This window comes from Pleurodeles waltl, chromosome 7, assembly GCF_031143425.1.
Source record: "Pleurodeles waltl isolate 20211129_DDA chromosome 7, aPleWal1.hap1.20221129, whole genome shotgun sequence".
In the NCBI taxonomy this organism is placed as follows: domain Eukaryota; kingdom Metazoa; phylum Chordata; class Amphibia; order Caudata; family Salamandridae; genus Pleurodeles; species Pleurodeles waltl.
Window position 1 is genome coordinate 758,956,110 of NC_090446.1, and position 22,720 is coordinate 758,978,829.

The following is a 22,720-nucleotide window of genomic DNA, read 5'->3' on the forward strand; positions in this document are numbered from 1 at the left end:
TAACTGAAATAAATTCTCCCCTTTTTAGACTAAGGAGGCCATTCACTACAGTGAGGGAAAACCAAATGTGGCTATTTTACCTCACCAGGGCTTATAAAACAGCTTTTATAAGGTCCCTGCTAATAGTTACTTGGCACCCAACCCTAGGGGCACATAGGGCACACCTTAGTCTAAAATCCAATTTTATTACAATCTCTCTTTCTGTGTTGTTCTTACCAGCGGCCATTGTTCCTTCACTTACTGGTTCCAGCTAGAGCCGCCATCTTTGTTTTGCGGTCTATTTGTTATTTTCTCAGCTTCCGAGGCCCATAAGAGAGCCCCATGAATCGGACGCGCAGTGGACCTGACTAACAGGTAAAGCTGCTCTCTATTAAGAATAGAGCGTTTGTGTGTACTTCCTCAAACTTGTGTTGAATATTTTATTTTGCGCACCCATCCCAGAGGACTCCGGTGCCCATGTTCAGAGACATCCGGCAGTCCTTAGGGATCTCTATTTGTAATGCAATTTTATTACAATCTCTCTTTCTGTGTCGTTTTTAACTGCCTGCCATTTTTCCTTCACTTAGTGCTTCCAGCTGGAGACGCCATCTTTGTTTAGCGGTCTAGTTGTTATTTTCTCAGCTCCCCAGGCCCATAAGAGAGCCCCATAAAGCAGACGCGCAGCAGGCACGCCGCTGGTGCGCCGAAGACAAGCCCATCTGCGCCTGTCTGTGTCTGGCCTGATCCAGGGCCAGGAAATGCTACGAGTGTAATCCCTGAAAGATTAGTTTACTTTAGGCAATCTCTTATTGCCCTTAATAACAATACAGTGAACGCTTGTAAATAAGTGCCTAATTTCAACTCTCCAACAACCATTTGTAATTCTTGTTAATGGACTCCTCATTCTACACACTCTGCAAACCCAAGACTGGAAAAAGAGCAGGTTGACAAACTACTGTTACTTAATTGTCGTTCCCTACCCGCACACAAGTTATATACACACTCATTGCTAAACGTATATGCCCCAGAGGTTCTGTTTTTAACAGAAACCTGGTTGTCTGAGGACTCCACTCCCAATGTAATCATTGCCTTGCCCTTAAATTATTCAATACAGCGTTTAGATAGACCTCAGGGAAGAGGAGGAGGTATTGGAATAATCCACAAAAAATCATCTACCCACTACCTCACTCACTCCCTCTGCATTCCTGATTGTGAAAGTTTGGCCTTTTCTTTGGCAATTGATGCCACTCTCACCTTTTCTGGTATTTTAATTTATCATCCCCCTGGTCCTTATGGAAGATTTCTGCAGGCTTTTTCGGATTGTGTAGCTGACTTTGCCTGGAGGTATTCCAATTGTACTATTTTACGTGATTTTAATATTCAGGCAGACGAACCTCACAACACCTCTGCCAAAGTCCTACTCATGGATTTAGCAGCCTTAGATTTTACACAACTGATATCTGGCCCCACCCATCTTCAAGGTCATATAATTGACTTAGTTTTCAGTAATCTTCCGAATCTATCAGCTCAAGTTCCTCTTCCTCTGATTTGGTCCGATCATTTTCTAGTTGCACTTACACTTCCAACTTTTTCTTCTCCAGTTTTCCAGCCCTGTGGTAAGTTAACTGTACATCACTTGTCAAAGCTGAAGAAGAAAGATTGGATAGACACATTAACGAACATGTATGCCTCCTCATCCTGTTGTCAACCTTATACAGCTGATGGGTTTGACAAATGGATCTCCAAGTCTTTAAATATTATTAGACCTACTAAGACTATTATTAAGACCACTCGTCAAAAAAATTCATTCTGGTTCTCCCCTCATTTGCTGCATCTAAAAATAAGAATGTAAGCGGACGGAGAGGAAATGGAGGAAATCATACGACCCTGGCTTCAAAAGAGACTATAAGAATATGATTCGATCCTCCCAATCTCCTAGAGAGATATTTTCTATCTTTAAGGAAATTACCAAGCTTCCCTCTGTTAACAACATAGTAGAGGGTTCTAAAGCGCATAGTAATGAATTAGCCTGCTTTTTTCCAAAAGAAAATCTCTGGCATTCAGGCAATTCTCCCCAGTAATTCCTCTAATGAGGATGAGTCCATCTCTTATCCTGAAGTTCAGGTCCCCTGAATCTCACTCTCAGTTTTCCAGCTTCTGAGTGAAGAGTTAGTAGATAAAAATATATGATGCATTAAATTTGGATCTCCTTTGGAACCGTCCCCTCCTTTTATTCTAGTCTTAACATCAGAAGTCATAACGCCTGTGTTTACTGATGTTCAGAATGACTCCTTGTCTCTCTGGCATACTCCGCAACATTAGAAACATGCCGTTGTTAAGCCTCTATTAAAAAAAAATGAATCTTGATACAACATTACCTTGCATTTACAGACCAATTGCTCTTCTCCCCATAGCATCAAAAATAATTGAGAAACATATTAATATTCAGGTGTAAGTTTTCTTGAGGAACATAATCTTCTTCATAACACTCAAATGGGATTTAGACCTCTTCACAGCACTGAAACTGCCCTGCTGGCTGTTACTGAAGACACTAGACGACGTTTGGATACAGGTGGATATGCAGCAATCATTCTACTTGATCTGAGTGCCACCTTTGACACCGTGGATCATAAAGTTTTTCTTCGTAGAGCTTCTCAAATAGGAATCAAAGGTATTTGCCTTAAATGGCTTTTATCATATCTGAGTCAAAAGGCTTTCCAAGTCCTTGATTAGGCACACTTCTCTGATATCTTTTCTCTTACCTGCGGGGTCCCACAAGTTTCGTCCTTAAGCCCTACGCTTTTCAATATTTATATGGCCCCTCTGGTAAAGATCGTGGAACCCTATGGGTTATCCCTTGTGTCCTATGCAATGATACCCAATCAGCCTTTTCTTTTTCCACTGATACCAGCTCAGAACATGCCATTCTTTCTTCATGTCTGTCAGATGTTTCCAGATAGATGGCCGACAGCAAACTCAAGTCAAATGATGAGAAAACCAGGTTATGTTGGTAGGAAACTTCTCTCGTCTTAAGTCCCCTGCCTCAGTTTCAGCAGGATTAAATTATCTTCCTTCACCTGAAGATAACATAAAAAGTTTAGGTTTTGGCTGAATTTCCGCCTCACAATGGAATGTCAATCAAAGAAACTGGCTGCTACTTGTTTTTATCTATTGAGGACCTGCAGGAACGTTTTTACATTCCTTCCCTTTTTAGCTAAAAGGCTCATTGTTCAGGCTCTGATATTGTCTCGCCTGGACTACGGGAATGTTCTATTCATGAGCTCTCCATCCTATGTCCTAAAGAGATTGCAGGTGGCACAAAATGCTGCTGCCTGCCTTTTAATGGACACTTCTAGATACCACTCTGCCAAATCTGCTTTGGTCTCCCTCCATTCGCTCTCCATCGAACAGCGTATCAATTTTAAAGATGCTTGTCTTGTCCACCGGACACTTCATAATAGGGGGCCGGCCTTTCTTAGGCATATCATAACCCCTTATACCCCCCAAAGATCACTTAGATCCTCATCCACTTCCCTGATCGTGCCAAGAAAGTAAGATGGAGAGACAGGTCTTTTGAGTTTAATGCCGGTAACCTATGGAATTCGCTTCTATTGGAGCTTCGACTAGAGAACTCGAAACTTCAGTTTCGTAAAAAGCTGAAGACTTTTCTCTTTTCTCTATAGTCTGTCAGCTTTGTTTGTTTAATGGTCTTGCATTAGCGCTGGGAGGCCTTCGGGTAGCCATGCGCTCTATAAAGTTCTAATACTAATACTAATGCTAGGGGTGACATATATAAAAATAAGGTAGTTTAAGACCTTGGAAGTACTTTGAATTCCAAAGTCAAATTTGCATATAACTTCAGTTTATAAACAGCCAGCAAGGCAGCCTGCCTTTAAAATGACAATGGGCACATCAGCAGTGCACCTATGGGTGCACTACCTATGCTGGGGTCTCTAATCCTATGTGCCCTACCATATATTCTGGACTTATAGTTAGGTTGACATAGCCAATTATAAATAGCCCAATTTGCATACTCATTTGACACAGAGCACAGGCCCTGGGACTGGTTAACAGTACCTGGGGCACCATCAGAATCTGGAAAACACCAGCAAAAAGTGAAAAATGGGGGCAAAACGTTATGAGTGTGTGTATATCTAGAAAGATAGATAGATAGATAGATAGATAGATAGATAGATAGATAGATAGATAGATAGATAGATAGATAGATAGATAGATAGATAGATAGATAGATAGATAGATAGACTACGTTGTTCATGGACATTTTCAGGGTGATCCGGCAAGCGGGACCCAAGAAAAAAAAAATGGTTTTCCTTTAATTTTTCTAAACATACTGAACAGATTTACACCAAATAACAAAAAGGCTACTTTCTGGACCAAAAGCTTCCTTTCATTCAAATCTGGTGTAATCCCGCCAGAGGTTCAGGCTGTGGTCATGTTACGAATCCCTATGGGAATTCAAAATTGGAAACACACTTTTTTTTACCCACCTTTTTTCAGCCCCCACTTGACTGATCACCCCAGAACTTTCCATGCACAACAAGATAGATAGATAGACAGACAGATATATTGCCTAGTTTGTTCATCCCTATGTATTTTCCATAGACTTTTTTGAGAAGCACTACTGCAAAAACTGCTGAATGGAATTACACCAAGTTTGGCAGGAAGTAATCGTGGTCCAGAAAGTAATTGTTGGAAAGTGGATTATTGGTAAGGGCAGGTAGGTACCTACACTTAGCAATAGGCCACAAGCCATCACCAGGTCCAGTCAGGGTCTCAGTTAATGAATTCTAGCTCAACCCTTGGTAGATTGGCCCTCAAGCAGTTAGGCTTAACCTAAGAGACAGGTGTGTAAAGCATTTAATGTCAACAAAACAGTAAATAAGTAAAACACGACACCCAATAAAAATCCTACACCAATTTATAACAATAGAAAAAAGAATTATCTGTAAAATGACACCAAAATGACAAGCATCCAATGTAGGGAACTGGAGATTTGAATTTTTAAAAATTAAATGTAAAAAAATGTTTTCAAGTGCCTGAAAACCAAAAGCGCCACTCGGGGACATCTGGTCACACTCGACAGGTGCAAAATCGACGTTTGAAGCTGGCCGCAATAGAACCCTGCTCAACTACACAGAGTTACCTTCAGACTTAGTCACATTTTTGTGTGGAGCTTTTTCTCTTGTCATCAGATGAGGCTTCTCTTCAGGCTGGGCTGCGGTGCGACAACAGTGGCTTTCTTCAGCAAGGGTACGGTCAACTCCTGGAAGTCTTGTCAATGGGGAAAAGCTCCTGAACTTCAGCTGGAGGAACCTGAAATTCAGGCAGGGCTGCAGTTTGATGTCGCTGCCTTGACTCTTGTCGACGTGACGGTCACCTTATGGAACTTTTTTCCAAAGTTATTCCAAACTTCTCCAAACTTCTGGATCTTCTTACAGAAGTTCTGGTGAGGTCCTCAAAGTCTCCACAAACTTGCTCCATGTTACCAGAAGCTCTGAGTTGCTCCTTAAAAGTTGGGACTACAGTTCCCAGACTGCACCTGATCAGAATCCTCAAATGGCCACTGGATGCTGGTCAAACGACTCTTCTTGCAGGACTTGATGCAGGGACTCTGGTTAGCTCCTTTGTACCTGTAGCTTACAGGGAGTCCACTCCTGGAGTTGCAGAAGCAAGATAAAGTCCTTTTCTTGATGAAGCCCAAAATGTGCAACTGGTGCAACCCTTTTGAGTATAGTGTCGAGGTCCAGGCCAGAGGTCCAGCAGGGAAGTCCTTCTACTCCAGTATCTTCTTCCAGTAGGGATATGAGTTGTGGGGCAGCTCTGCCATACTTATCCTTGCTCCTGTGGGTGAAAAGCAGGGGGGTGTTCCTGTCTCATGGAGTGCAGGCCCTCTGGGGTGACAACTTCCTGTGAAGTGTGACAAATATCAATCCCAAAAAGCAACATTCTTAAAAAATTTAACATGGAGGAAATCTCTCCTTGAAGTTTACGTCTGGCTAAACCAACCCACTGATGTAGTTTCCCTACCACACCTTCTCAGCCCCTCTCCTAATTTGATCAGTGGGGCCTCTAGCTGCCTGGCGGTGCAGGAAATAGGGAGGTCCAGTTTCTGACCCAAGTGGCTTTCCCTCCTTTGAAGACCAGTTTAGCTACTGTTTCCCCATCCTGCTCTGCCATCTGCTGTAGCAGTTCTCCATCCCCTAGATACTTCCCTTGTGTTAGTCCAGATGCCTTCACACCTCATTAAGACAGCCTGGCTCAGGCTGGCAAAGGCTGACCATTCAGGAAAGGGCACTACAGGGCTGAATTTGGTAACTTACAGAAAGAGTTCTAAAACTCTTTCCCTGTGCTAGTTCGATTAATTTCAACATTGGCAAGTTGTTGGAAACATTTAGTTTGGTACCAAACTTGTTATATTTAGCTCACCTCTATTGAAAATAAGACTTTATTATTTTTGAATAAAGTCTCCAAAGTTAGCTTATGGGACCCATTGACTACAATGGGGGAAACAAATGTGGCTGTTTTCCCCTCACAAGGGATTATAAAACATATTTTATGAAGTCCCTATTTATATTTACACCACACCCAACCCTGAAGACACTTAGGGAGAACCTTAGGAGTGACTCATATGTAAGAATAAGGTAGTTTAGGACTTTGGAAGTACTTTTGATTCCAAAGTCAAATCTAGGGTTAACTTTAACTTGAAAGCAGCCAGCAATGCAGGCCTGCCTTTGAAAGGACACTGGACACCACAGCAGTGCACTATCTATACGGGGGCCCTAAATCTACATGCCCTACCATATACTACGGACTTATAGGTAGGTTGTCAGAACCTATTATAATTAGGTCTCATTTGCATATACCATTTTACACAGAGCGCTGGCCCTGAGACTGGTTAGCAGTGCCCAGGGCACAGTCAGTAACTACGCAGTCCAAATGTTTGGGGGTTGTTCAGGGCAAAAGGATGACTTCCCCACAGTAATTCTATATTTCCATACATAAAGCTAACCCCCTGGCCATGCGCAGTGGGGTATTTGGACTTCTTGCCTGTAGGCAGCCCCTTGCAAGGAAAGCAAGCCTATGCTGTGCACAGCTCTTGGCTGTTTGCTACGTGTGATTCGCTGATGACCTGCGCCGTGGTCAGGCCCTGTAAATGACTCTCCACAGGCAGCACACCTCCTGCCCGTGGGGGGTTCCAACTCCCCTCAGGGAGCCAGCGTCCTGCTGGTGGAGAGCATCCAACCACCCAAGGGCAGCCAGCTCCCTCCATTCCCAAGCCACTATTGGCACAGTGGAACCCATCCAAGGAGCCAAACATATTTTCATTAAGGGTGGGGGAAACTCGCGTCTACCTCTGAGCTAAAACAGACCCAGAGGATCCCGTCTCCTGAGGCACACACGAACTACAGGTGAGGGATTCCATTGCCCCCCCCTCTCTGAGCATTAAGAGGCCCAAGGAACCTATCCTCTGGGGCCAAAAATACTTATTTTAGTGGAGGGTGCGTGTGGCCTCTCTCCCTGATGTCGAATGGGCTTTGGGGACCAATTCTAATTAATAGGTAAGTGGGGGTGGGGCCTTATGAGCTTTAAGAGGCCCCGGGGATCACATCCCATGGGGCCAAAGATACTTATGTTAGGGGAGTGGGCATGTGGCCCCCCTTCCTGAGCTCATCCCTAGGGCAACATGGCCCCTCTCCCTAAGCCTTATGAGGCTCTATCGACCCCATCCCCTGAGGCTATACACTATAATTTAAGGGGAGGGCATGTTGCCCCCTCCCTGACCCTTAAGAGGTCTCCGGACACCATCCCCTGAGACCAAAAACAATTATTTTAGGGAACTGGTCACGTGGCCCTCCACCCGATCCAAAAGGGACCCGTGGGCCACATCCCCTGGGGCCAAAGAATAATAGGGGAGAGGGACATGTGGTCACCTCCCGAAACTTGAGAGGCCTCTGGGGCCCCATCCCCAAGACCAAAAACAGTTCTTTTCAGGAAGGGGGACAAACCACTAATAAAAGGGGAAGGGACACGTTATCCCCATTCCCAAACCATAAGAGGCCCCAGGGCCAACCACTAATAATAGGGGAAGTGTTGCGTGACTCCCCGTCCAAAGCCTTGAGAGGCCCTGGGGCCACTAGCCCCCACGGCCAACCACTAATAATAAGGGAGATAGTGCATGCCCCTCTTTCCCCTGGGAGACAGGGTCATCCCCTCTGGACCAAAAACCCCCTGGGCCAAATTCCATTACTGAGGGGAAGGGGGATCCCCCTCCCCTCCCCAGTCTTATTAGGCCCCGGTAGCCCCATCCCACAGAGCTAAATGCAATGAAAAAAGGGAAGAGAGCTGCATGACACCCCTCCCAGAGCTTTATTAGGCCTCTGTATAGCCTATCCCCCTGTGGACAAATGCAATTAAAAAGGCAAAGGGACATGCAGTGTCCAAATTCAATAAAAAATGGGAGGGGAGGGTGAAGCCTGGGTCCAGGGTCAAAATTCAATAAAAAATGGGAGGGGAGGGTGAAGTCTCCCTCTCAGGACCTTCTTTGGCCCCAGGGGCCCCATCACTGGGGCCAGAGGTGAGTGCCCCAGTGCCCACCCAGGGTACCCACAAAACACGGTGTGAGATCCAGCATTAACCCTGCAGCTGTTTCTGCTTGCTCCCTCGGAGTGGGAGCAATATTTGTTTTTCTGCCCACAGGAGTGCGGGCAAGGAAATAGAAGTCTATTGCAGACCCTGAAATGCTGGAAGCAACATTTGACATATGGGGATACCTATGGCAAAGTGCTGCCATATTGGAGGTAATTATTTGCCTCAGAGATGGTAGCTATGACATATTTAGGTTGAGAGGTAGGTTAGGAGAAGAAAACCATGATAAACTGCTGGCTCTGACATATTGTAGGTAATTTTTGGCATATGCGTCACCCATGTTATACGGGCAGTATCAACAGCAACATTCTGGTACTGCAATATTGTATGTATTTCTTGGCATAAAGGGGTACCCATAACAAACAATCTGTCATTGGCACTTTGGTAGAAATGATTAACATACAGAGAACAGCCAAGGCAAACATGGAAAAAATGGGCTGGACTCCTGGCAAGTATTACGCCCCACCACTGTTGGGATGGAAACGTTCCTTGCATGGTAATGGATGTTTTCTCCTGCTCTGAGTGCCCCAGCTGCAGTGATATCTGGATCCTTGATAACGGTTTTTGGTCACAAACAAGCACCAATCATGCATTGACTACAGTATCTTAGACCAGGAGTGGTGCCCAAAGCACTACCCTTTAGTGGTGGATATCTTCTGCCTTCACCTGGAGTTAAGAAGCACCAGTGCGGTGATAGCAGCGTACTATGGTTTTAGGTTTTAGTGATGTAGAGAGAACAATACTTTTTTCTAGTATCATAGGAGTTGGGCCTCCTGGACCACTCTGGTAAAGTTCTGCTGCTGTGTGCTTACCTTATCCTTGCCCTGCATTGGATTGTGTGCAGCGCTGGGAAGTAGGTATGCAGTGCTTAATTTAGATAATAAAAAGAGTCTTACCCAAATTAATGCTCAGAAGCCCGTGACCAGCACTGTTAAATGTCCACACAACAATAAACAAGGTTGTGTAGTTGTGAATCCACCTCAGGCCCCGTAAATCCACTACAAGACACTCCTTGCACCTTTATCTCACTCTTGTAGGTTACTGCTTTCTCCCTTTGTGCATGTTTCCCATTTTTCTCTTCCTCCTTCTTTCCCATTTGCGTGTTTTTCCCTCTCTTGCTCTCGAGAAATGTCTGATGAGATAAAATAAGTGCTGGCACCAAAAATAATTTCTGGTGGCCTCCACCAGCAACCACTGACTCAAAATAAGCAATGTATATGTGCCTGTGAAAAGGTATAGTGTAACAGGAAAAAGAATGCATGATTGCTTCTGTGTTCTGGGATATAGGTGTGCCTGTAAGAAGGTACAGTGCATCAGGAAATAGCATGTGGTTGTGTCTTTGCATGTGCGCACTGGGATACATGTGTGCCCCTGAGAAGGTCCAGTGCATCAATAGATAGCAGGCATTGCTACATATATGTTTGGGAATATATGTGGGCCTGTGAGCTGGTTCCATATGTAGGAGATAGCACACTGTTTTGTATGAGAATGCTGGGATGCATTGATACCAGTGTGAGGATACAGTAAGTTGCAGGCTGCATGCATGTGTATGTGTGTGCACAAAGGTGTGTGTGTTTGCAGTGAACAAAACACACAAAAGACCCTGAGTTCAATTTTGGAAGACCCAGAGCTTGCTGGAGGAGCTGGTAGAGGTGAAGATTTGTGGATTGCTGCATTCCTGAGTGTTTGGTGGGACACAAATTGGAGGAGGTAAGAGCTGGGCTCTTCGGTGCACATCAATAGGGGCTCTTTGATTCTGAAAGGAGGTTACTGGTAAAAGGTGCCTGTGCACATCTAAGGAAGGAGATGGGCCTTATAGAAGAATTATAAAGAGGAGGGCTGGGCCCTTTGGTAACCTTTTGATGCACATATCACTGAGGCTGACATCCAGGTGTGAACCTCTAGTGACTCCCTTGGCCTGTGTTTCAGGCTATCAAGATTGCAGATTGTCCTGCTATGATAGATCGTTCTCTGGCAGAAGAGCACAACAAAGGAGTGGGCACTTCAAATTTGGCAACCCACAGAACACAAACTTCAAAGGCAGAGACACTACATCATAAGTGTGTCTGAAAATTGATTATATAAAAAAGGGGATCTTGAGACTACCAAATTGTCAAACTGACACTGTACATCAGTGTGAAGATGCTCAGCATGAGTTCTGACTGTTGTGACCAGAACTGGTGACTAAGGCTTGCCAGTCCCCCATGCTGGGGGAGAGCACATTACCCACAGGGATCAAGAATACTTGCCTGGAGCCTGTAGCACCAGCCTCTACCTGATCCAAGACCCGTGAGCCTTGTAAGGTGAAGGAGATCTCTTGGAGCAAACAAGGTCCGGTGGGATCTCTTTGTGTGGATCCCGTGAGCGGAGTGTGACATTCTGGTTCATCAAGACAGCCACATCAATCAGGCTTCTGGCCCATGTACCAACATCCACGACTTCTTTGACAGGTAAGGGCCACGGTGAAGAATAAGAGTTACTGCCCTTGTTGCTGCACAGTGAGAGAAAAAGGGCTATATTCTTGTAAACTGCCATGACCTGCTAAGGGCCATCACTGAATTTATTCCACCCACGATCCCTTTATGCCAGGTGGGAGCTGCAGTGAAGAGAGAGGGCCATCATCCTGCATGTGTTGCTTTGACTCTAGTTGCATATCAGGAGGAAGGGGCCATAAAGTAGTAATAGGGCCATTGTCCTGAATTCATGTGCAGCTGAGAAGACATTGCTGGCTGTGACCCACGGAGAGTAAAAACAAGTACTTCAACTCTCTCTGCTAGGAGCATCAGAGACCTGCCCCCAGATTCCAGGAGAGACTTAGGGCCTGATTTAGATCCTGGCGGAGGGGACTACTCCATCACAACCATGACGGATATCTCTTCCGTTGTATTATGATCCTATTATAGCCTGTGGGTATCATAATATGCGGACGGGTATCTATCATGTTTGTGATGGAGTAACCTCTCCAACGAGATCTAAATTAGGTCCTCAATGCTTTGAAGGCATGTAGAAGACAGCCATCACCGTGACCGGAGCTTTACACCATCTGGACACAGACAGGGTTCTGAGGTGTGCCTGGGCACTCCAAACCACCACTCCTGAGAGCTTGTAGGATTGACAATTTAGCTGCCGAGCCCTTCGGATCTTGTGCAGATTGACGTGTTCCAGCGGGGGACTCGGGGATCTTTGCAAGAGAGTCCCCATAGAACTTATAAGACTTGAATGCCTCAGGTGGGCCTAGCTTGGATGTTGCGCTACACGAAAGGGAAATAACAATGAGACATAAGAAGGGCAGTTAGACTGCGAAGCTGTCCCAGTTAATGCTAGTGGTCTTTGTTCTGGAAAGCTGTGTATATTATTTACAGTGTGTTGTATTGTACTTTGTGTTAGTAGATAAATACTGTTTTTTACATAAAAGCAAGTATTTCACTGGTCAATTATTCACTGGCATTGCTGGATGCATTTTGAGCTGTGAGCCTTTACCCACCTTACCCCTACCTTCTCCCCAGGAAACCTTGGGCTGCTCGACCCGCGCTACTAATGAGTGTCAAGTGTTGAAGGGCTACTTGGACAAGTTGAAGAGACCCCATTGTAAACGGGGCCCGGGACATCAGGAATAATTTGCCTTAACTACTAGTAACAGCTACTTGGTCTGTGTCTCTCTAAAAGGGGTCTGACAATTTTAAGACTCACCGGCCACTATGAGAACAAAGGCCTGCTTGCTTGTACTGAAGTGTAGGATACTAAAGTACATCAGAGATGATATAATACATAAATACTATTTTATAGGGTGCGTGGGTTCTCTAACCTAGAATTTATTTTAGCACTTGGGGCAAAATTAATGTTTAAGAGAGCTAGTTGCATTGGTCAGAACATGGTATGGGGGAGTTTTGGGATTCTTGATAAAATGAATGGCGGTCATGAGCTTGAAAACACATAGGCCCTCATTTCAACCCTGGCGGTCTCTGACCGCCAGGGCAGAGGGCAGCGGAAGCACCGCCAACAGGCTGGCGGTGCTTCCCGGGCTATTCTGACCGCGGCGGTAAAGCCGCGGTCAGAAAAGGGGAACCGCCGGTTTCCCGCCGGTGTTCCCCTGGCCCAGGGAATCCTCCATGGCAGCGCTGCTTGCAACGCCGCCATGGGGATTCCGACCCCCTTCCCGCCAGCCTGTTTCTGGCGGTTTTCACCGCCAGAACCAGGCTGGTGGGGACGGGTGTCGTGGGGCCCCTGGGGGCCCCTACACTGCCCATGCCACTGGCATGGGCAGTGCAGGGGCCCCCTAACAGGGCCCCACAAAGATTTTCACTGTCTGCTTAGCAGACAGTGAAAATCGCGACAGTGCCACTGCACCTGTCGCACCCCTGCAACTCCGCCGGCTCCATTTGGAGCCGGCTTCATTGTTGCAGGGGCTTTCCTGCTGGGCCGGCGGGCGCTCTTTTGGAGGGCGCCCGCCGACCCAGCGGGAAAGTTGAAATGGCCGCCGCGGTCTTTTGACCGCGGGGCGGTCATTCGGCGGTGACTGCATAGCGGGCGGCGCCCGCCGCCCGCCGTGGTCAGAATGACCGCCATAATGCCAGTGCCATACATTAAAACTCTAACCACTCTAGAACAGAGATTAGGAGGTTCCTTCTTTATGCTTTGGAAAAGCACATATTGCAATCCTACATTCCAAAATACTCCAGTTTATGGCCTAGAAAACAAATATTTCCACACAAATTATCACATTTTCATTGAAAATCGTACATTACAATGTCAGATTAGACATTGTTTCATTAAAGCATTTTGTGCCACTTTCGACATTTACCCACTAAAATAAACATTGCATGCAAGCTGCCAAGCACTTCATGAAAGTACTCTTTACATGCTATGCTAAGAGTTCATGTTGAGCTAGCAAAGCACGCTTTTCCAAGATCATGTCAGTTTTCACGTTTTGATTTTGCAAATTTTAGGGAGGGAACTCGTGATCTCATAGTGTTAGTTTCATACTCCCCAGTGATGAACACACTGACATGCCCTGACACTAGTTTTCCCATCGATCCTATAAATTATACATTTCCATGGTCCACGACGACAGTTTTGTAAGGTTCAATAATAACAAACATATTGTCATGACCGATGCGTTTTCCATACTGTTCTAGCAATGCTGGACTGGGACAAAAATGAGGCGTGGGCACCAAAATTAAGTGGCCTCTATTAGCGAACTAGATACCTAAAAAACTGGCTCACATTTGCAAATCAGGGCTGTTTTTAACTTGTAAAGACGCATTATATGGGTATTTTAGAAGGAATGGAGACTGTATTGCCTTAGACAATGTTTGTGATAATATCATGGATATAAACCATAAAAACCGTCCCATCTGGCCATAAAAGAGGCCCACAAACTGTTAAAAACAACGGTCCACACACTGATCTGTGAGACCAGACATCAGGCACTGCCTGAATGTCCTACAGGCCAGTCCTACTCTATGTACTTGTGAGGTTGCTCCCTATGCCATGATTCCATTTTCTTTTTTTGTGTTGTATTTTTTTATTATTAATTTCACCATACTACACAGTGTGCAGAAAATATTCTATTATTCTATTCCATTCCTCTTTCTAATCGTATCTTCTCTTAGCGTAGGCGACAATCACAAATATAAATTCTGTGATTCAGTATTAATATACGTGTCTGCTTTCTTTAAACATTGCGTATAGGTACTTACATTTTTAAATCTCACTTATCCTCATCCATGTCATTTGCCATAGCCGTGACAGTTTTCGTATAACAATGCAAATACAAACAAAAGTTTGTTTGGTGTTCTATTATAACAATCTTGAAAAGAAAAAGAAAAAAAAACAAAAGGACAAGAACCCATTCGCTCCATGATGTTCTCGTTATATAGCTCTATTATAGTAGCAGACAAACTCAATACTAGTCAGATGACCTAATTATCTTCTCCTCGAGTCTCTCAAAGATGTACTGCTAGTCATTGAGGAATATAAGTAGCAATGTTTCGCAATAAGAATGGGATACTGTCAGGGGTGGTAAGAGACCAATAGGAATTCACTGAGAAATATAAGGAAAGGCCATGGTTAGGATGGGGTGTAAGAATGAAAGCAGGAAGAAGGGGGTTGGGGGCATCTAAAGTATAAATCATGAAAGGTATACGAGAGAGAATAGTAAAAGAAGACAGGGGAGGAAGAAAGAAAAACAGAAGAGAAGAAAAACCATACATATGAATTGTATTAATATCTATGATATCAAATAGATGAAAGAACAATAATAAAATAGCAACAGTAATAATAATAATCGTAATAATAATAATATTAATAATAATAGTAATAGTGACCGAGGGGGGGGGGATGTGTTGATTCAAAAGGAAAATTATTATAATGGCTGTGTCAGCATGAGGGAAATAGGGCCAAGTTACAGGGCATTGTGGGGCAAGAGGGCCGGGGGGCGGTACGGCGAGATGGACGATGGTAATATGTCGCTAAGGATCGGAATGTGAATAGGGGTATGGGTTATAGCGAAAGGACTGTGGGTAATGGGTAATGGGTTTACCGTGAGTTATGTGGTAGCTTCCTATCGGGGAGCTCATCTGAGTTCTGGAAGAAAGGTGTGGTAAGTATCGGAGGGTGTGACTGCGTAGGCATGGTATCGGGAAATTATTCAATTTTCACCTGTTATGTAAAGAACAAATTGCCATTCCAAGATGCCAATATTGCATTGCCATAGTAAACTCACTTGTCCAACCTATCTAGTCTACCACTCTATCTTCCCCAACAATAAGTCTTTCTATCTACTTTCTGCCAAGAAGTACGTTCAAAGTCAAGCCCACATTTAGTTAATGTTTATAAAGGGGAGTTCAATGAGTAGGATATAATGGGCCAGGGATCAGGTGGCGAAGTATTTGGCCCCTCCTGTGGCTGACGTCATGGTGAATGTTGGAAATGGCCCTTTTTGCAGGGTCATCCCTAGACTTGTTGCCTCCTTTCTCAAATTTTTCTGACTTATTTCTGTTGGCTTTATGACTCTTTGTGTAAATTGTATTGTTGATTGGTTTATCCATTACTGCCATATGTGATTTACTAGTAAGTCCCTGTGAAAATCCACTAGAGGTGCCCTAGGCCTGTAAATCAAATGCTACTAGTGGGCCTGCAGAACTGGTTGTGCTGCCCACATTAGTAGCCCTGTAAACATGGCTCAGACCTGCCACTGCAGTCTTGCACTGCCAATTCGGCTTGGGAAGTGTGCCCACTTGCCAGGCCTAAACTTTCCCTTTTCATATATGTAAGGCACCCCTAAGGTAGGCCCTATGTAGCCCAATGGGCAGGGTGCAGTGTATGTTAAAGGTGGGACATGTACTGATGTGTGTTACATGTCCTAACAGTGAAATACTGCTAAATGCAGGCTTCACTATTGTAAGGCGTATCTCACTCATAGGTTAACATGGGGGCTGCCTTTAAATATTATTAAAGTGTAGATTTCCTTTGAGAGAAGATGGAAATGTGGAGTTTGGGGTCTCTGAACTCATAATTTAAAAATATATCTATTAGTGAAGTTGGTTTTTAGATTGTTAATTTGAAAATGTCAATTTTAGAAAGTATGCATTTTCTAGCTTGAACCATTCTGTGACTGCCTGTTTGTGAATTGCCTGTCTTGGTCAGTTTGACAGTTGGGCTGTTTGGGAATCCCCTCTAGACAGTTAGAGAAAGGGAGCTGGGGTGTAGCATGCATATCCTGATGAGCCATCTGTGCTACAGTAGAGGGAGGGGTGGTCACTTACACATGCCTGCCCTCTCACAATCCAGTCTCCAACCCCTCGGGTGTGTCTGAGGCCTAGCCTGGGCAAGGCAGGATCTTGTGAACAACAGACACTTTCCTTTGAAGTAGGCCTATGTCAAAGGCAGAAAGAGGCATAAGTATTGGACCCAAAATCCCTGAAAGTTAGATTTCTTCAAAGATCACTTCTGGATTCAAGAGGACCCACTGCCAAGGAGAAGAGCTTAAGAGATGATGAGAAGTGCTGCCCCTGCCTGTGACTGTGCTTTGTTGGGCTATACTTCAGTTGCTGCTTCTGCCTGTGAAAGGGGTCAAAGACTGGACTTTGTGAAGAATCTCTAAGGGCTTGAGTTGAGCTTGTCTCCTGTTCTGAAGTCTCTGCTAACATCTGGACTCGCTGCTGAGACTCCTGCCCTTTCAAGTGGTGTCCTAGTCAGTCCCTGGGCCCTTGAAAGTTGGAGTTGTCAGACAAGAGCTGAAAATCCACGCACAGTACGCTGTGCAGGAAAATTTTCGATGCACCATCTGCAACGCGACTGATAAACAATGCGCCACCGGCTTCGCAGCTAAAATCGATGCTCCACCTGCATCACAGCTGGGAGATCAACGCATCGCAGCTGAAGAAATGACGCTCAACACCCGCTTGCAGCTGCTGATAATGACGCAAACCCCACGCAGTGTGGTTTTCTATCACTGTGCAACAGGATTTTCGACGCATCATCCCTGGGCGTCAAAGTCAACGCTACTCTGCGAGGATCTGAGGTGCCCCATCCGAAAATCGACATATCGCTCTCGTGCGAGGGAGCAAAATGACACATCGCCGACCCGACCAGAGAAGAAACAACGTACTGTCTCCCTTGCGAGGGAGGAATCAATGCATTTCTGCCTTTTCCTATTGACGCTCACTCGTGCAGCTTTATTTTTGATGCTAACCAGGTACTTTATGCAAAATCATCATTTTCATTGTTTTCTATGGACTAAGCCTCCTATTCTTTTGAAAATTCATATTTTAACTTGTGTATGTTGGATTTCTGTTGTTTTGGTGTTGTTTAATTTAGATAAATGTTGCTTTTTTCCAAACAGGTATGGTGTCCATTTTGCAGTGTTTTCACTGTATAACTGTGTGTTGGTACAAATACTTTGCACATTGCTTCTGGGATAAGCCTGACTGCATGTGACAAGCTACCAAGTGGGTGAGTGGGGGTTAACCAGGTGTTTTTCTCCTTTGCCCTGACTAGAGTGAGGGTCCTTGCTTGGACAGGGGGTAACCTGACTGCCATCCAAAAACCCAATTTCTAACAGTGAAGTTGTACACAGAAGTATATGTCCTTCTGCTCCTGTATTTTAAGTCATTTGAGTGAGGCAAGGTTACATATATCCCTTTTCTTTCAACAGAATTGCGCACAGACATTTCCAGATTATGCAGATTGCAATAGAGCTGATGCTGTTGTTTTTGCTTTGTCGCCCTAAGTGGGAAGGGTATGCCCAGACGTGGGTCCCGTGCTTCCCATGCCACTGGATTCAAGCTAGCCTGGCTGATGAGGGGTGATACCCCGAAACCGGTCCCAGGATGCTTGTTTCCGGTCCAGTGAGGACCTGGCTTGGCAGTTCGGGCTGCACTGTTCCCATGAGGAACAGGGTCAAGACTGATTTGCATATGGCTGGGTCCAAACTGGGGTGGCATGGTGAGCAAAAGAACGATGGATTAAACCCAGATCTGTGACTGGGGGTGAGTGTTTGACAATGTTCAGCATTCCGTCCATCACTTGTTGTTTTTGCTTTGTCACCCTAAGTGGGAAGGGTATGCCCAGACGTGGGTCCCGTGCTTCCCCATGCCACTGGATTCAAGCTAGCCTGGCTGATGAGGGGTGAAACCCCGAAACCGGTCCCAGGATGCTTGTTTCCGGTCCAGTGAGGACCTGGCTTGGCAGTTCGGGCTGCACTGTTCCCATGAGGAACAGGGTCAAGACTGATTTGCATATGGCTGGGTCCAAACTGGGGTGGCATGGTGAGCAAAAGAACGATGTATTAAACCCAGATCTGTGACTGGGGGTGAGTGTTTGACAATGTTCAGCATTCCGTCCATCACTTGTTGTTTTTGCTTTGTCGCCCTAAGTGGGAAGGGTATGCCCAGACGTGGGTCCCGTGCTTCCCATGCCACTGGATTCAAGCTAGCCTGGCTGATGAGGGGTGAAACCCCGAAACCGGTCCCAGGATGCTTGTTTCCGGTCCAGTGAGGACCTGGCTTGGCAGTTCGGGCTGCACTGTTCCCATGAGGAACAGGGTCAAGACTGATTTGCATATGGCTGGGTCCAAACTGGGGTGGCATGGTGAGCAAAAGAACGATGGATTAAACCCAGATCTGTGACTGGGGGTGAGTGTTTGACAATGTTCAGCATTCCGTCCATCACTTGTTGTTTTTGCAATTGTGCAAAGACATTCGCACTGACCCATAGTGCAAAATATCATTTCATATTTGTCAGATGGTTCAAAATAGGTTTAAAATTTTACCATTAGTGTTGATGTAATTCACAAATGTCAACACATTGCGATTTGTGGATATTTCACCACAGGAAAAAACTAACGCACTCTAGGCACGGATGTCTGTCCTGTGGTGATTGCCCTGTGTTATATATAGGAGTATTCCCCTCACACCCCTGCTTCCTCTTCGACATCTGCTGTCTGTCATCGGGGGAGGCGTAGCACAAAGGCTGCATAACAAAAAATCTGAGATCAATGTAATCGAGACATTTTCAAGTTTTCTATTCGTCATTTCTTACAGACCAAATTAAAGAAAATGACCCCTTTTTCCCCCTTTTTCCCATGAGTGAGGAGACATCCACAGAAGTAAACTGCATTCAAGGTGGAGGGGGGAAGTGGGCACAGCATGTGTGGTTTGCCTTGTAAGTTTTTGAATGTCCAACATGAGCATTAATGGCCATCCAAAAACTCTTATCTTAAACCTCCACATCTTGGTAGTTGTTGGAAAGATACTCATGGTTTGCTCCATTGTTTGGAAAGAGATGTTCCCTTACAAGGTGGGCTTTAGGTTGTCAAGATGACTCTCTCACAATTACGTTTTTTTTAAAAGAACTTAACAGCTAGAGTAACTCTCATTCTAACTGATCACTGCCAAATGTGCTGGGCGGTGTAGTGAACAGGGTTTTCCATCGAGAAAATGTTTTGCTTGAAGATTAAAAAATACATTTAAAAGTGTTTTTGCACAGTGAGCACCATTCCCCATGTGCTCAAATTCACACTATGTAGAATCCTGCACAGGCGAATTAGCAGCCCACTAGATATTTCACAGCACATTCCCAGTAGTACGCCTTGACACCTTTCACCTGCCACAGCTTCCCAAGCATACACCTGGAACATTTTGTGATTTGAAAAATTAAAGTGCATTCAAAAGAAACTGTAAAGCTTTGCCCATAGTTTCCCATTCCTGTTTGTGAATTGGGCCCTACATATGCAGCATCGGTTAAATCACTTTCACAATAATCATTTTCTTTCCAAGATATTGTGATGTACTATTTTGTTGCAACCAAACTAATATAAACTCTGTTGTAGAGCCCTCTTTTTGGATGGTCACCCCTGAATTTTGCTGGTTGATGCTGTCGTCTTTAATCTGAAAGTGCACTGATGCCTGCTAATCAGCCCTCGGTGCACTGAGGCCTGCTAATCAGCCCTCTACTGTGATTTTGTAAACCCAATTGGTGAGGACTTTACCATCCCTGAAAGGCTCTAGTAAATGGCACAAGTGGTACCCAGGGCAGAGATGGTAAAGGGGTCACCAGGCTGCTTAGTAAAAGCAAGGCCTGCAGAGCTGCCATGTCATACTGCACGAGCAGTTTACCTGCTCAAATTTGACTCTGCCCACACCAAGTTCATCCAAAGTCCCTTCAATGCCCATAGTATAGTTCAGTCACACCTAAGACAGGCTTCCGATAGCCCATAAGGCATGGTGCACTGTGTTATGAGTGGGGATATATATGCACAACAAAATATGACCCTGTGATAGCATTTAAAATGTAATGCTACTGTAAGCGACCAACTGTCTATAGGATAACAAGGACTGGCATCCGGGGCAACCACTGGTGTCTCTATCCGGGATAACCCAACCAATTTCCCCCATGTTTGGTGTCAAACACTGTGCTTTTTAACCCTGAGCATGATTCTCATGCCCAGTATCAGCTAGCATGTACCCTGGTGGCGTCCTTAGAGAAGCTTGAATTTGGTTGCAAAATACTGCGTAAGCCTTTCAGTGTGTTACTTTCAAAAGCAGTTGTGTTTTCAGAATGTGGGATAACAAACAGATGGATGCCTTTTTTAATTTCATGAACTCCAACCATACAATAAACAAATATACTGCCTGTCATAAATGTCACCTTATCATTTAATGGCTGTGGAAATGTTTAGGAAATAGTTTGAAAAAAAGAGTTGAAAAGCAGTGATCTGCTTTTAACATTGGCTGGTGGAAGGCACAGTGTAGTCATAACTAAATTGTAAAAATGTATTACAGGAGAGTAGTATTATTATTTTCTTATTACCTGTGAGTAGTGATGTAAAAAATAAATCATGATATATAGGATAAAATACCCCTACCATTAAATTATAGGGATATCACAAGTTACCAAGGAGATCCATAACCATATAGAGGAATGAGGCCGAAGGTAAAGTACCTTCATAAGGTCATAGATCTCCAAGATGACTTGCAATATCCTTAACACCGTGGGTGCCCTGAACGAGCTAGTCTAGCCCTTGGCCACGGTTGCCAAGGACGAGACCAGCTCATCCTGCACCCAGCCCACGGGGGGAGTGCTAGTGGACCCCCCATGGGTCTCTCACCCCCTCCCATGGACAGGAATGAAAAGGGAATCCCTTCCCCTTCCACCCCGATCCCCACACACCCCCAGTGACGTCTGATGATGTCAGTGCGCTGGGGGGGAGAGGCAGAAACCTCTAGACAGCAGGGATACCTTTTTTTTTATTATTTACACATGGGGAGCAACCTTTTAGTCAAGGGTCACTCCCTTGGGGGGGCAAATTTTAATTAGGGGGCAGACACTACTAGGCACCAGGGATTTTTATTTTGTATTTTTTTACAGATGGGGAGTGACACCTTAGGCAAGGGTCGCTTTCCTGGGGGGCAATGTTATTGTAGGCTATTTCTGGCGACCTTGGGAGCAGATCGCCCTATTTTTCTTAGGCCAAACTGCAGACACCAGAAGACACCAATGATTTTTTTTTGCACCAATTTCACGCAAGGGGAGCGACCCCTTAGGCAAAGGTCACTCAGCTGGGGGGAAATTTATTTTAGGCCATTTCTAGCCCTTTGGGCCTTGGGTGCAGATCGGCCTATTTTAATTAGGCTGATCTACCCCGCGGGCGGCAGAAACCACTAGGCACCAGGGATTTTTTTTTTTTTTCACAGATGGGGAGTGACCCCTTAGGCAAAGATCGCTCCCCTGGGTGGCAAATTTATTTTAGGCCATTTCAGCCCCCCTTATTAAAATAGGCCGATCTTCCCCGGGGGGGGGGGGGCAGAAACCACTTGGGCACAAGGGACTGGTGTATGTGTGTGTGCGTGTTTTGTTTGGGGGGTGCAGCCCCTTGGGCAAGGGTCACTCCCCATGGGGGCACATTACTGTTGGCCATTTCTGCCCCCCCTGGGGGCAAATTAGCCTAGTTTTGTAAGGCTCATCTGTCCCAAGGGGAGCAGAAAGGCCAGCAGAGAGCAGGGAAGATTTTTTTGAAAAATAAAAGAAGGTAGGGGTATGGCCATACCCCCACCCCAAATAAATGGGACAATTAGCCCTGATCCACTCCCCGGGGCAGAAAGCCTACTAGATGCCAGAGAATTTAAAAAAAAATAGTGGTCTGGTGGCTACCAACCAATATGGGCATGGTTATGCCCCCACCCCAACTAAAGGGGGTAACAGTCTTTCAGCTCTCCCCCTCACAGTAAAAGATCTTATTACCAATGGCAAGCAAGAGGACATTTGATTATTTTTGGTTTTGGTTTTCCATTTGGGCCATGAGAGCTTGTCTAACTCGCAAAATCGTTCCACTTGGAATAGTGAGGGCTGCACTTTTTGGACTTTCAGCCGCTGCCATGTAGAAAAATCTACGACACCTAGACACATCTGAAAAAACTAAACATCTGGGTGAGTCCAGGGTGGTGTGCTTTACATACACCCTGCCCCATTTTCTTATCCACAATGCCCTGCAAACTTCCAACTTTGCTTGAAATCACATTTGTTTTCCAAATTTTTGTGATGGAACCTTCTGGAATCTGCAGGAATCCACAAA